Here is a 12,573-nt window from a genome sequence, read left to right on the forward strand (position 1 = left end):
CGGCTTGCTGTCGCCGAGGCCGGGAAGCGAGAGGAGTTGGCGCGCACGCTCGGATTCATTAAGTCCAAAAGTATCCAGTAAATGCGCCTTCAAAGTCCCGTATTTGTTCCTCGTCGGAGGACGTTCTAGTAGACTCACCACTCTCCCCGCAGTCGCGCTGGTAAGAGATGCCACCACATGATAAAATTTCGTTTCATCCCCTGTGATGTCTTTGATGGCGAATTGAGCCTCCGCCTGTGCGAACCACGCGCTTGCATTTCGTTCCCAAAATTCGGGCAATTTCAGTGAAGCTGACATGTTCAGTAAACTCTGGAAACGTCCAAGAGTATCGGGGTCACCAATGTAGGAGTGCCGGCGTAGGCAGAGAAGAGAAGGAGATATTTCTCAGATTGGAAAAGCCAACGATGGTGTCACTCCGTTTAATCAGAAAAGAAGAGAGAGAGACAACACTTGTCGCAGAGGTAAATACGTCAACACCTCGGAGGTGTGTTTCTGGACTTAAAGGTAACACACTGCATTGCATTATAATGAGGAACAATCATATTAAACGTGGGCAACAACGCAGTGAATTATTAATGTCATATACAACTGTTCTGTGTGTGCCTAGTCACCACAATATATTTATTTCATCATCATCTCTTCTCCCAAAATAGCCGATCTACAGCTTATAGCAGTGGTTTCCAAAGTGGGTTATGGGGACCCCCAGGGGTCCTTGAGAGAGTTCCAGGGGGTCCCCAGCTAAATGATAGTTTGGAACCAAATGGACCCATAAGGGTCCATTTGTACACTCTGAGTTAATTAACATTGATTTCACAATATAAATTGGGGGTCCCAGAGACAGAAATGCCATCAAATGGGGGTCCATGGACTAATGCATGTCACACTGGCGGTCCGTGACACTGCTAGATTCGTAAAAATCTATGGGGTCCCTGTCATATCTCTTCAAATGGGGGTCTGCGGGCTAATTGTCAATTTGCGGGTCCTTGACATGAAAAGGTTTGGGGACCACTAGCCTGTAGTGAGCTTGCAGATCAGCTATTTTCTGAGAACAGGTTGTATATCAATATATCAATATCTACAAGGGACATTCAATATTTAGGGACGTTCCAATTCCTAGGGTGATGATTTATCTCCCTACCCCTTGACACTCATTATGTAGGGGCAAGGGGAAGGGGCAGGGTAGGGTTAAAAAAGGAATTGGGAAACATAGCTCTAAATGCAACGCATTAGAGCTATGGACCAGAGCTAGTATAACTACTGGTAAATGTAGTTCCGTCCAGCTAGCTTGATGCTACTTGTTGTAGCTAAGCTGGTGTTGTTGTCTACTAACCTGTAGTGTGTAGATCGATGTCCATATCAAAATCAATGTCCAGGAGTTTGTTTTGTGTCTCCAGCAGAGTTTCTAGTGTCTCCATCTCTCTCTGGAAGAGGTTGACCATGAACTCTCCCACCGCGCTGAGGCGCTCCAACACAAACACTCTGACGCTAAGCTCCACACTACAAACATCAGCAGCGCCACGCTGCTGTTTGTCCACAACAAACAATATTATCTCCTCTCCCACCGACGCTAGCTGTTCATTTATCTTCAGCCGTACAGACTCCATTTGACGCTTTTCACCTCCTTTAGGAGACATTTCCACCAAGCTTTCTGTTCCTACTGTAATATAGAATGTGTAATAAAGGCACAAACATCAACAATTCCCGAGAGGCACGACAACATGTTTGACTTGTTCAACAAACAACGCCATCACCGTAATGGAAAACTAGACGCAGCTACGTGACGTGGTGCAAACAAGCACTGGGTCAAAGGTTTTCCACGCATGCGCAACAAAATAAACCAGGCACTGTTGCCAAAATGCCTTTTGCCTCCTGTTGGTGGGGGTGTGTAACTGTCACTGAATCATAGATAGATAGATAGATAGATAGATAGATAGATAGATAGATAGATAGATAGATAGATAGATAGATAGATAGATGCATGCGTTTTGCAACTGCCTTCGAATCTTCAAATAGACGATCTACAACCTCGTGTTGCGGTGTGACACGCTTTGAGCTTGTAGATCTGCTTTTTGCACTTTTGACAATTTGAATCCATGATGCATTGATATTAAAAGGAAACTGTACTTAATATTTTAACATTGATGCCGTCTGCCGTTACCGTCGCCGGATCTGGCTGCCAGGCTGCCGTGCCGTCCTGTTCCGTTTACCGTCCTGCTCCCGTCCACTAAAATGACTTACAGTTTGCCATCTACTGCTTGCCTGATTCCATGTGAATGTAGCATTAGCCAGGGTCAGAGGTCAAAAGTCAGAACACAAAAGTTGTTCGACATCAGGAGACGCATATGTCTATCGAAGTTTTATTGTTGGCTCGGTCAAACGGTTCATGAGCTATGCCTGTTCAAAGTTTGCATTTTCGATTGAGTGCTATAGCGCCACCCTTTGGCCAATTGCCGTGGGATTTACGTTCTCACCGTTTGGCATACCATATTGCCAAGTTTAACAAAACCCGACTGCACGGTTAAGCCAGAAATGCAATTTTGTTTTTAAGGGGCCAGGCACTTTGGGCGCGGCCCCTTAAAGACAGACAACTACAATAAGGGACCATTGGCCATTTAGCTTGGCCCCTTAATAACTGAACTGGAGACACCCCCAAAAAATCATGTTTGAACTAGGGACCCCTCCCAAAATAATATATTACATGACATGACATTACATGACATTATCAAAATGATTATTATCTTCTATATGATATCTTCTCCACATGAAAATGTGTGAAATTAAATAGTATTTTTGTTCTTTCTTTCTTTCTTTCTTTCTTTCTTTCTTTATTTTCAGGCTGGCATTGTGAGAGAAAGTCCACCGGACAAGTTGGTCATGGCATCGGAGCCAGAAGCAGCCCTCATCTGGTGTAGGCAGCTGCCCTCAGATGGTTTTGTTGATGACAACACGACAAGTAGTACCCTACTACTGGAACAACCTGGAACACAATACATTGTTGTCTGTTTTGGAGGTATGTTGTGCTATATTTTATTCATGCAGACTTATTCAATGACTCATATATACTGTGTGTGTGTGTGTGTGTGTGTGTGTGTGTGTGTGTGTGTGTGTGTGTGTGTGTGTGTGTGTGTGTGTGTGTGTGTGTGTGTGTGTGCGTGTGTGCGTGTGTGTGTGTGCGTGCATGCAAGCTGTACACATTCACTGTATTTACAGTATACTGCTAAATCCTTATCTTTAAATGTATGCAACGTCACTACATTTTTACTCTGTTTCATATTTTAATGCCTAACATTGTTGTCTTGCAGATGGTACCATTGACATCACGGTATATGAAGTATGTGTTGGAGGAGTCCTGAAAATGCTGCACAAGGCCTCTGCTAATGGTATGGGAGAGGAGCAGGTTGCAAAAAACTTTAAAAGTTGCCTAACGTTTCGGGCATGGTTTTGATGGTTTTGTTGATGACAACACGACAAGTAGTACCCTACTACTGGAACAACCTGGAACACAATACATTGTTGTCTGTTTTGGAGGTATGTTGTGCTATATTTTATTCATGCAGACTTATTCAATGACTCATATATACTGTGTGTGTGTGTGTGTGTGTGTGTGTGTGTGTGTGTGTGTGTGTGTGTGTGTGTGTGTGTGTGTGTGTGTGTGTGTGTGTGTGTGTGTGTGTGTGTGTGGATGCAAGCTGTACACATTCACTGTATTTACAGTATACTGCTAAATCCTTATCTTTAAATGTATGCAACGTCACTACATTTTTACTCTGTTTCATATTTGAATGCCTAACATTGTTGTCTTGCAGATGGTACCATTGACATCACGGTATATGAAGTATGTGTTGGAGGAGTCCTGAAAATGCTGCACAAGGCCTCTGCTAATGGTATGGGAGAGGAGCAGGTTGCAAAAAACTTTAAAAGTTGCCTAAAGGAAATATTCTCTTGTGATCTCTGGAATGAGTATGAACGTTGGTATGTAAAGTATGAAAGTAGAGCTCTAAAGAAACTCAACATGATCGATGACTTCTTAGTCTTTAAGGATGTGGATGATGATATAGAGATCCGCTGTCCTTACAACTTAGCTTACCTAGCTCATAAGAAGCAACCAATAGAGAAGTACTTCAAGAATGTGCAAGGTGTCAGCTGGGACGATGGGGTGATCACAATCTCAAGAGCAAAGAAGAGATCTTTCTTCAATGAAAGTCTGAGTGGCATCACTAAAGGTCTCAAAGAAATCTTTAAAAAGGATCTCAGCATTGACTACCTCTTGTTAGTGGGGAATTTTGCCTCAAGTGAGATTCTACGCAAACACATTACAGAGCAGGTTGGTGCTCAGTGCAAAGTTATTTGCCCATGGTTGCCCCAGCAGGCTGTTTTGAAGGGAGCTGCCATGCTTGGAAGAACCCCTGACTCCCTGAGGTAATAGCATCACGGCAAAGTGTTGCCACCAAAATGTGGAAGGTCCTACCAACAGTCATTTGCCACCAATATGTGGAACGCCCTACCAACAGTCTTTTGCCACCAAAATGTGGAACGCCATACCGATACCAACAGTCACAAGTAAGACGCGCGAACGTGGGTACCTTTTTAAGGTTTTTTCTTTAGTTCTTTTTTTTTGTTTGTTTTAAGTTAAGTTTTTTTTTAAAGTTTTTTCTATTTAAGTTTTCTTTTTAAGTTTTTTTGAAGTTAAGTTTTTTTGAAGTTAAGTTTTTTTTAAGTTAAGTTTTTTTTTAAGTTAAGTTGTTTGTGTGTGTGTGTATGTGCGTGTGTGCGTGCACGTGTGTTTGCAATAACAACAATTAGAATAAATGACATACTTTTTTAAGGTTTTTTTTAGTTATTTTTTTGATTTTTTTTTAAGTTAAGTTTTTTTTAAAGTTTTTTCTTTTTAAGATTTTTTTAAAAGTTTTTTCTTTAAGTTTTTTTTTTAAGTTAAGTTTTTTTTTAAGTTAAGTTGTTGTGTGTGTGTGTGTGTGTGTGTGTGTGTGTGTGTGTGTGTGTGTGTGTGTGTGTGTGTGTGTGTGTGTGTGTGTGTGTGTGTGTGTGCGTGCGTGTGTGCGTGCACGTGTGTTTTTGTGATACAGCTGCGCCCTCTGGTGGCGGGCAGGTGGTGTTACAGCGTGACACACACACACACAGACAGACAGACAGACATGATCTGCTGGGTCTCATAGTAAATGCTCACTGCGTTCGCAATCACTGCGTTCGCAATCACTGCGTTCGCAATTAAGACATGCAAATCCCTTGACTCCTTCAAAACCGCTCTCAAAGGGCACCTACGGACGACTGCAATTTGAAACTGGCCCCGGTAAAATCTGAAACCCCAACCCACCCCCTTTTCCCCTCACTGTAGGCCTTTTTTCCCTTTTTTCCCTCCATTATGATGATTTCCTGTTTTTTGCTATATAGAAGTGTATATTTTACGTCTCTAAATGTTATGATGAATTGAAAATGGTGGGCAATATTACAAGTGTAATGCTTTATGGTATCGTCCACAGTTAACAGTTTTTGTTTTGAGTTGTGCTTGAAATGTACTGTAATTCTGCAAACTTTTAATAAATACTTCAATCAAGTCTTTGAGTTGTAATGCTATTCATTGCTCATTTAGTGAGAAGTGGAGAGGTTAGTGAATTCCCATCAGCATATGTGATAAAGGCTCTCATCGAGTCGACCTGCAGGGTCTAAACCCCCCTCGGTTAATAATGAATTGCATTTTTAATAAATTGCATTTTTATAGCGCTTGTCCAAGTGTTCAAAGCACTTAACAATGGTTCATTAATGTATACATTGGGAGGTGAAACGGCGAACAGTCGGCGCCAGCGTCCTCACTTCCCACAGTCACACACCAATGGTGGCAAGCTCACACCGACCGACTCATTGGAGGCCATGTAGGGTTCAGTGTCTTGCCCGCAAGGACACTTCCACATGTGGACAGGAGGAGCAGGGATTCGAACCACCGATCGAGGGATCATTGGACGACCTGCTCTACCTCCATAGCCACAGTCGCCCTTTCGCCCGCCATTTCGACGGTTAGACTTTTTCGGAGTGGTATGGAGGTATGTTGTGCTATATTTTATTCATGCAGACTTATTCAATGACTCATATATACTGTGTGTGTGTGTGTGTGTGTGTGTGTGTGTGTGTGTGTGTGTGTGTGTGTGTGTGTGTGTGTGTGTGTGTGTGTGTGTGTGTGTGTGTGTGCATGCAAGCTGTACACATTCACTGTATTTACAGTATACTGCTAAATCCTTATCTTTAAATGTATGCAACGTCACTACATTTTTACTCTGTTTCATATTTGAATGCCTAACATTGTTGTCTTGCAGATGGTACCATTGACATCACGGTATATGAAGTATGTGTTGGAGGAGTCCTGAAAATGCTGCACAAGGCCTCTGCTAATGGTATGGGAGAGGAGCAGGTTGCAAAAAACTTTAAAAGTTGCCTAAAGGAAATATTCTCTTGTGATCTCTGGAATGAGTATGAACGTTGGTATGTAAAGTATGAAAGTAGAGCTCTAAAGAAACTCAACATGATCGATGACTTCTTAGTCTTTAAGGATGTGGATGATGATATAGAGATCCGCTGTCCTTACAACTTAGCTTACCTAGCTCATAAGAAGCAACCAATAGAGAAGTACTTCAAGAATGTGCAAGGTGTCAGCTGGGACGATGGGGTGATCACAATCTCAAGAGCAAAGAAGAGATCTTTCTTCAATGAAAGTCTGAGTGGCATCACTAAAGGTCTCAAAGAAATCTTTAAAAAGGATCTCAGCATTGACTACCTCTTGTTAGTGGGGAATTTTGCCTCAAGTGAGATTCTACGCAAACACATTAAAGAGCAGTTTGGTGCTCAGTGCAAAGTTATTTGCCCATGGTTGCCCCAGCAGGCTGTTTTGAAGGGAGCTGCCATGCTTGGAAGAACCCCTGACTCCCCGAGGTAATAGCATCACGGCAAAGTGTTGCCACCAAAATGTGGAAGGTCCTACCAACAGTCATTTGCCACCAATATGTGGAACGCCCTACCAACAGTCTTTTGCCACCAAAATGTGGAACGCCATACCGATACCAACAGTCACAAGTAAGACGCGCAAACGCGGGTACCTTTTTAAGGTTTTTTCTTTAGTTCTTTTTTTTTGTTTGTTTTAAGTTAAGTTTTTTTTTTAAGTTTTTTCTATTTAAGTTTTCTTTTTAAGTTTTTTTGAAGTTAAGTTTTTTTGAAGTTAAGTTTTTTTTTAAGTTAAGTTGTTTGTGTGTGTGTGTATGTGCGTGTGTGCGTGCACGTGTGTTTGCAATAACAACAATTAGAATAAATGACGTACTTTTTTAAAGTTTTTTTTTGTTTTTTGTTTTTCTTTTTTTTTAGATTTTTTTTAAGTTAAGATTTTTTTTTAAGTTTTTTCTTTTTAAGATTTTTTTAAAAGTTTTTTCTTTAAGTTTTCTTTTTAAGTTAAGTTTTTTTTTAAGTTAAGTTGTTTGTGTGTGTGTGTGTGTGTGTGTGTGTGTGTGTGTGTGTGTGTGTGTGTGTGTGTGTGTGTGTGTGCGTGCGTGCGTGTGTGCGTGCACGTGTGTTTTTGTGATACAGCTGCGCCCTCTGGTGGCGGGCAGGTGGTGTTACAGCGTGACACACACACACAGACAGACAGACAGACATGATCTGCTGGGTCTCATAGTAAATGCTCACTGCGTTCGCAATCACTGCGTTCGCAATTAAGACATGCAAATCCCTTGACTCCTTCAAAACCACTCTCAAAGGGCACCTACGGACGACTGCAATTTGAAACTGGCCCCGGTAAAATCTGAAACCCCAACCCACCCCCTTTTCCCCTCACTGTAGGCCTTTTTTCCCTTTTTCCCTCCATTATGATGATTTCCTGTTTTTTGCTATATAGAAGTGTATATTTTACGTCTCTAAATGTTATGATGAATTGAAAATGGTGGGCAATATTACAAGTGTAATGCTTTATGGTGTCGTCCACAGTTAACAGTTTTTGTTTTGAGTTGTGCTTGAAATGTACTACTGTAATTCTGAAAACTTTTAATAAATACTTCAATCAAGTCTTTGAGTTGTAATGCTATTCATTGCTCATTTAGTGAGAAGTGGAGAGGTTAGTGAATTCCCATCAGCATATGTGATAAAGGCTCTCATCGAGTCGACCTGCAGGGTCTAAACCCCCCTCGGTTAATAATGAATTGCATTTTTAATAAATTGCATTTTTATAGCGCTTGTCCAAGTGTTCAAAGCGCTTAACAATGGTTCATTAATGTATACATTGGGAGGTGAAACGGTGAACAGTCGGTGCCAGCGTCCTCACTTCCCACAGTCACACACCAATGGTGGCAAGCTCACACCGACCGACTCATTGGAGGCCATGTAGGGTTCAGTGTCTTGCCCGCAAGGACACTTCCACATGTGGACAGGAGGAGCCGAGGAACCGCCGATCGAGGGATCATTGGACGACCTGCTCTACCTCCTTAGCCACAGCCGCCCTTTCGCCCGCCATTTCGACGGTTAGACTTTTTCGGAGTGGCGGGTGTTCGAAATGGGGGGTTTTCGAAGGGGGGGGGGGGGGGGTGCTTCAGAATGGCGATCTGGTTAAAAGTGACAATTTAATTATTTTCAGAACAATAACGCTGCTTACCCTTTTCTGCACATTGTATCCAAAAAGTGAAGGTCCGTTAATGGTCTAAACTAATTTGAACTTAGGAACGGCAAAGAAAATCCAAGTTTAAACGTTTGGAAGCCGCTTCCATTTTTTTCCAAGGAAAATGCTTTAGCGCCTCCCCTGGTCGAATTCTCCAACTGACTCCAGGTCAGTCGACATGCACACCACAAGCACAACACAACTAACTTGGGGGGGGTTTCTCAGTTCAAATTAGTTTAGACCATTAACGGACCTTCACTTTTTGGATACAATGTGCAGAAAAGGGTAAGCAGCGTTATTTTTCTGAACCGCAGTGGGAGGGGACGTGACTGGAGGCTGGAGTCTGTGGGTGAAGTTATGTGGCTGCCGTCCGACCAACACAAGCAACGTGCAGTGTGGAGAAAGTTACAAAGCACACCATTTGCTCCAAGGTAAGTTGTTTGTTGTTTATTAGACGATTGATTTAACCATTGTTTAGTAAAAGTTGACGTTAATAGTATGATTTAGTAGCAGGGAGGGTGAATGAGTGACCGCCGCGTCCTCCTCCTCCAGAAAGTAAACATTGACATGTGCGTGTGCGCACCCACGGGAAAAGGAATAAAAAGAAAATGCCCCAAACGTTCTGGGTACTTATGAAGCACTGCTGCAGGACGCCCAACAGCAACGTTTCACTATGGTGTTATTATAGTATGAATGTTGGTGATTGGAATGCTTCTATTCCTTCTTGGAAAAATGCCGACATAACACGGTCCTCAATGGAGGCTCGCTGATAGTAGGGATTGTTCGTCCTGCTTAACAACGATATCGATGCAGGTGCGCGAGCGGGCGGGGCTTACCGCAAAGTCTATTGGCTAACATCTAAGTGGAGCAGATTACTGAAACGATCGTTCACTTGATCATACAAGCACCAAATTTGGCACACAGGTGCTTCAGAACCTACTCTCTCAGAAAAGTACGTTGTCCACTTGAAAAAACAAAATGGCCACAATTTTTCAAGATGGCCGCCTTTCAAAATGGTTTTAAACAGTGTTTGAACTATAGTTTGATTGAATAATCCTATTGTGATGGCCTATACATCGAAATGTATGTTTCTGAGTATGAGAAATCCAATTCCGCATTTAGCAAATCAAAATTATTGAATATTATGATGATACAATGGGAATTAAACGAAAAGCTGGGGCAGATTAAGTCAATATTTCATAAGAATCTTTCACTTGGTGGTACAAGCACCAGAATTGGCACACATTGGGCAGTATTATGCGTGTCTTAAGTACCAGGTCTTATGACTTAACTTAAGACCTGGAGGCGTGGTCAATGCTGTTTGGCCACTCAGAATAGCCAAATGGCATTGATCACGCCTCCAGGTCTTAAGTTAAGTAATAAGACCTGGTACTTAAGACATGCATAATACTGCCCATTATGTCCAGGATGTACTTTCTATGAAAAGCACATTATCCAGCTGATAATCCAAGATGGCTGCCAGTTTTCAAGATGGCTGCCTCGTCAAATGCAAAAAACAAAACAAAAAGGTTTTCAAAGTAGAATTTAAATGTGTTAATGATTCAAACATCAAAATGAATTTATTCTGACTGTAAGAACTCAATGGTGTTCCAATATGGCCGCCAGTTTGCAAGATGCAGCTATTACGTGACTCAAAATTTGCGTTTTCGGAAGCTGTCTGACCACAGATATTGTTGAAGGGCAACATCATCATGCATTGAAATGCTGTGATCAAGCTCTATTGGTTTGTAATTTTGTATATAAGAGTGATGTCAAAGCACAACCAGGACACACTGGTTACATCACTGCTGTGAGACTCAGCATGGGGTTCAGTGTCTGCTTGTAGCGTATAGCTGTAGTTGTGGTTTACTAACTGTTGTAGTGGTGTACTCATTGTAGTTTGTAGTATACTGTGCTAATTAGCCCCTGTATATATCTCCACTAGAAGTTTAGTTAGTTGTAGCATTGTAGTTGATAGCCGCACCTGAATTGACAAGATGTGCCAGCGTGGGAGAGCTGAGACAAGGGTAACAGGGATTCAGTTACCTGGATGGTGTACAGATCGCACAGGACTTAAATGGCACTGGATGAACGGTCGTGCTAGGTGTAGGGCACCAGATGCTTGAACCTAGATCAAGGTTCAAGGTTGGACTTTATTGTTACATCTTGTGTACAGGTACATACGAGTAAAACCTATTTTTGTTTGGCCTCCTTACAGACGATGCAGCAGCATAGATAGCATAATATTCAAACAACAAAAAACACTGCAAGCACAGCAAACAAAGGGATAGAATAAAGAATACTAGAAAAATAGTAACACATGTGCATGTTTCCCTGTAGTAGCAAAGTTAGGTAAACTTTCGCCCTAGCTGGTTCTTATCAGTTCGTTCATGTATCTGATTGTTTGGGGAAAGAAGCTGTCTGTTTCCAGTGGCTTTGAGACTGTGAAAACGTTTTCCATGTGGCAGCATCTCAAACAGTCTGTGGTTGGGATGGCTTGGGTCCCTCATAATTCCACGAGCTTTGCCGACACAACGATCGTCATACAGGGCTTTGATGGGGGGAGATCACATCCGCTGCACTGCACTCTTTGAATTTTTGCGTGTCCTTCACCAGGATCATCATCATCGTGGAACGCTGGAGTTTCAGTTGCTAAACATTTGCCCGACAATTTTGGTGATACTTTGTACTGTTTTGCCTCAATGTATCCTCACTGCCACCTCCATCATCCAATCTGGATGAGTCTAACATGATGGGCAACAGGTGCATTGCCTCAAATACAGGGAGACTTCAACTCCTCTTTTGTATCTGTTTGACAGAGGAAACACTTCCTCCAATCAGTTTTAGTAGCAGAACATCTTGTGTTATACGGTTAAAGGCCAAGGGCTATATCCTTTTACCACCCAACCATACAAAACATCAAAGCACATTGAAATATGTTCAAGCATCTGGTGCCCTACACCTAGCCCGACCATTCATCCATTGCAAGTCCTGTGCGATCTGTACAACATCCAGGTAACTGAATCCCTGTTACCCTTGTCTCAGTTCTCCCACGCTGACACATCCTGTCAATTCAGGTGCAGCTATCAACTACAATGCTACAACTAACTAAACTTCTAGTTGAGATATATACAGGGGCTTATTAGATAGCATTTAGGACACTAAAGTATACAACAAACTACAGTGAGTACACCACTACAACAGTTAGTAAACCACAACTACAGCTAGTACGCTACAAGCAGACACTGAACCCCATGCTGAGTCTCACAGCAGTGATGTCACCAGTGTGTCCTGGTTGTGCTTTGACATCACTCTTATATACAAAATTACAAACCAATAGAGCTTGATCACAGCATTGATGTTGCCCTTCAACAATATCTTCGATCAGACAGCTTCCGAAAACGCTAATTTTGAGTTGCGTAATAGCCGCCATCTTGAAAACTGGCGGCCATATTGGAATTAAATTGACACCATTCTTACAGTTCTTACAGTCAGAATACATTCATTTTGATGTTTGGATCAATGTGTGGATCACACATTTCTGTTCATTAAAGTTTTACTTATTCATTTGACGAGGTGGCCATCTTGAAAACTGGCAGCCATCTTGGATTTTCAGCTGTATAATGTACTTTTCTTAGAAAGTACATCCTGGACATCATTTGTGCCAAATATGGTGCTTGTACCACCAAGTGAAGGTTTATAATGAAATATGGACTTAATCTGCCCCACCTTATCGTTTAATTCCCATTGTATCATCATAATATAATAATTTTGATGTTCTAAATTCAGAATTGGATTTCTCATACTCAGAAACATATATTTTGATGTATAGGCCATCAAAATAGGATTTTAAAACTCAATATAGCTCAAACACTGTTTAAAACCACCTCAAATGGCGGCCATCTTGAAAAATTAAGTAACTTTTCTCA

The sequence above is a fragment of the Electrona antarctica genome (genome assembly GCF_951216825.1).
Source record: "Electrona antarctica genome assembly, contig: scaffold_25, whole genome shotgun sequence".
Classification (NCBI taxonomy): Eukaryota; Metazoa; Chordata; class Actinopteri; order Myctophiformes; family Myctophidae; genus Electrona; species Electrona antarctica.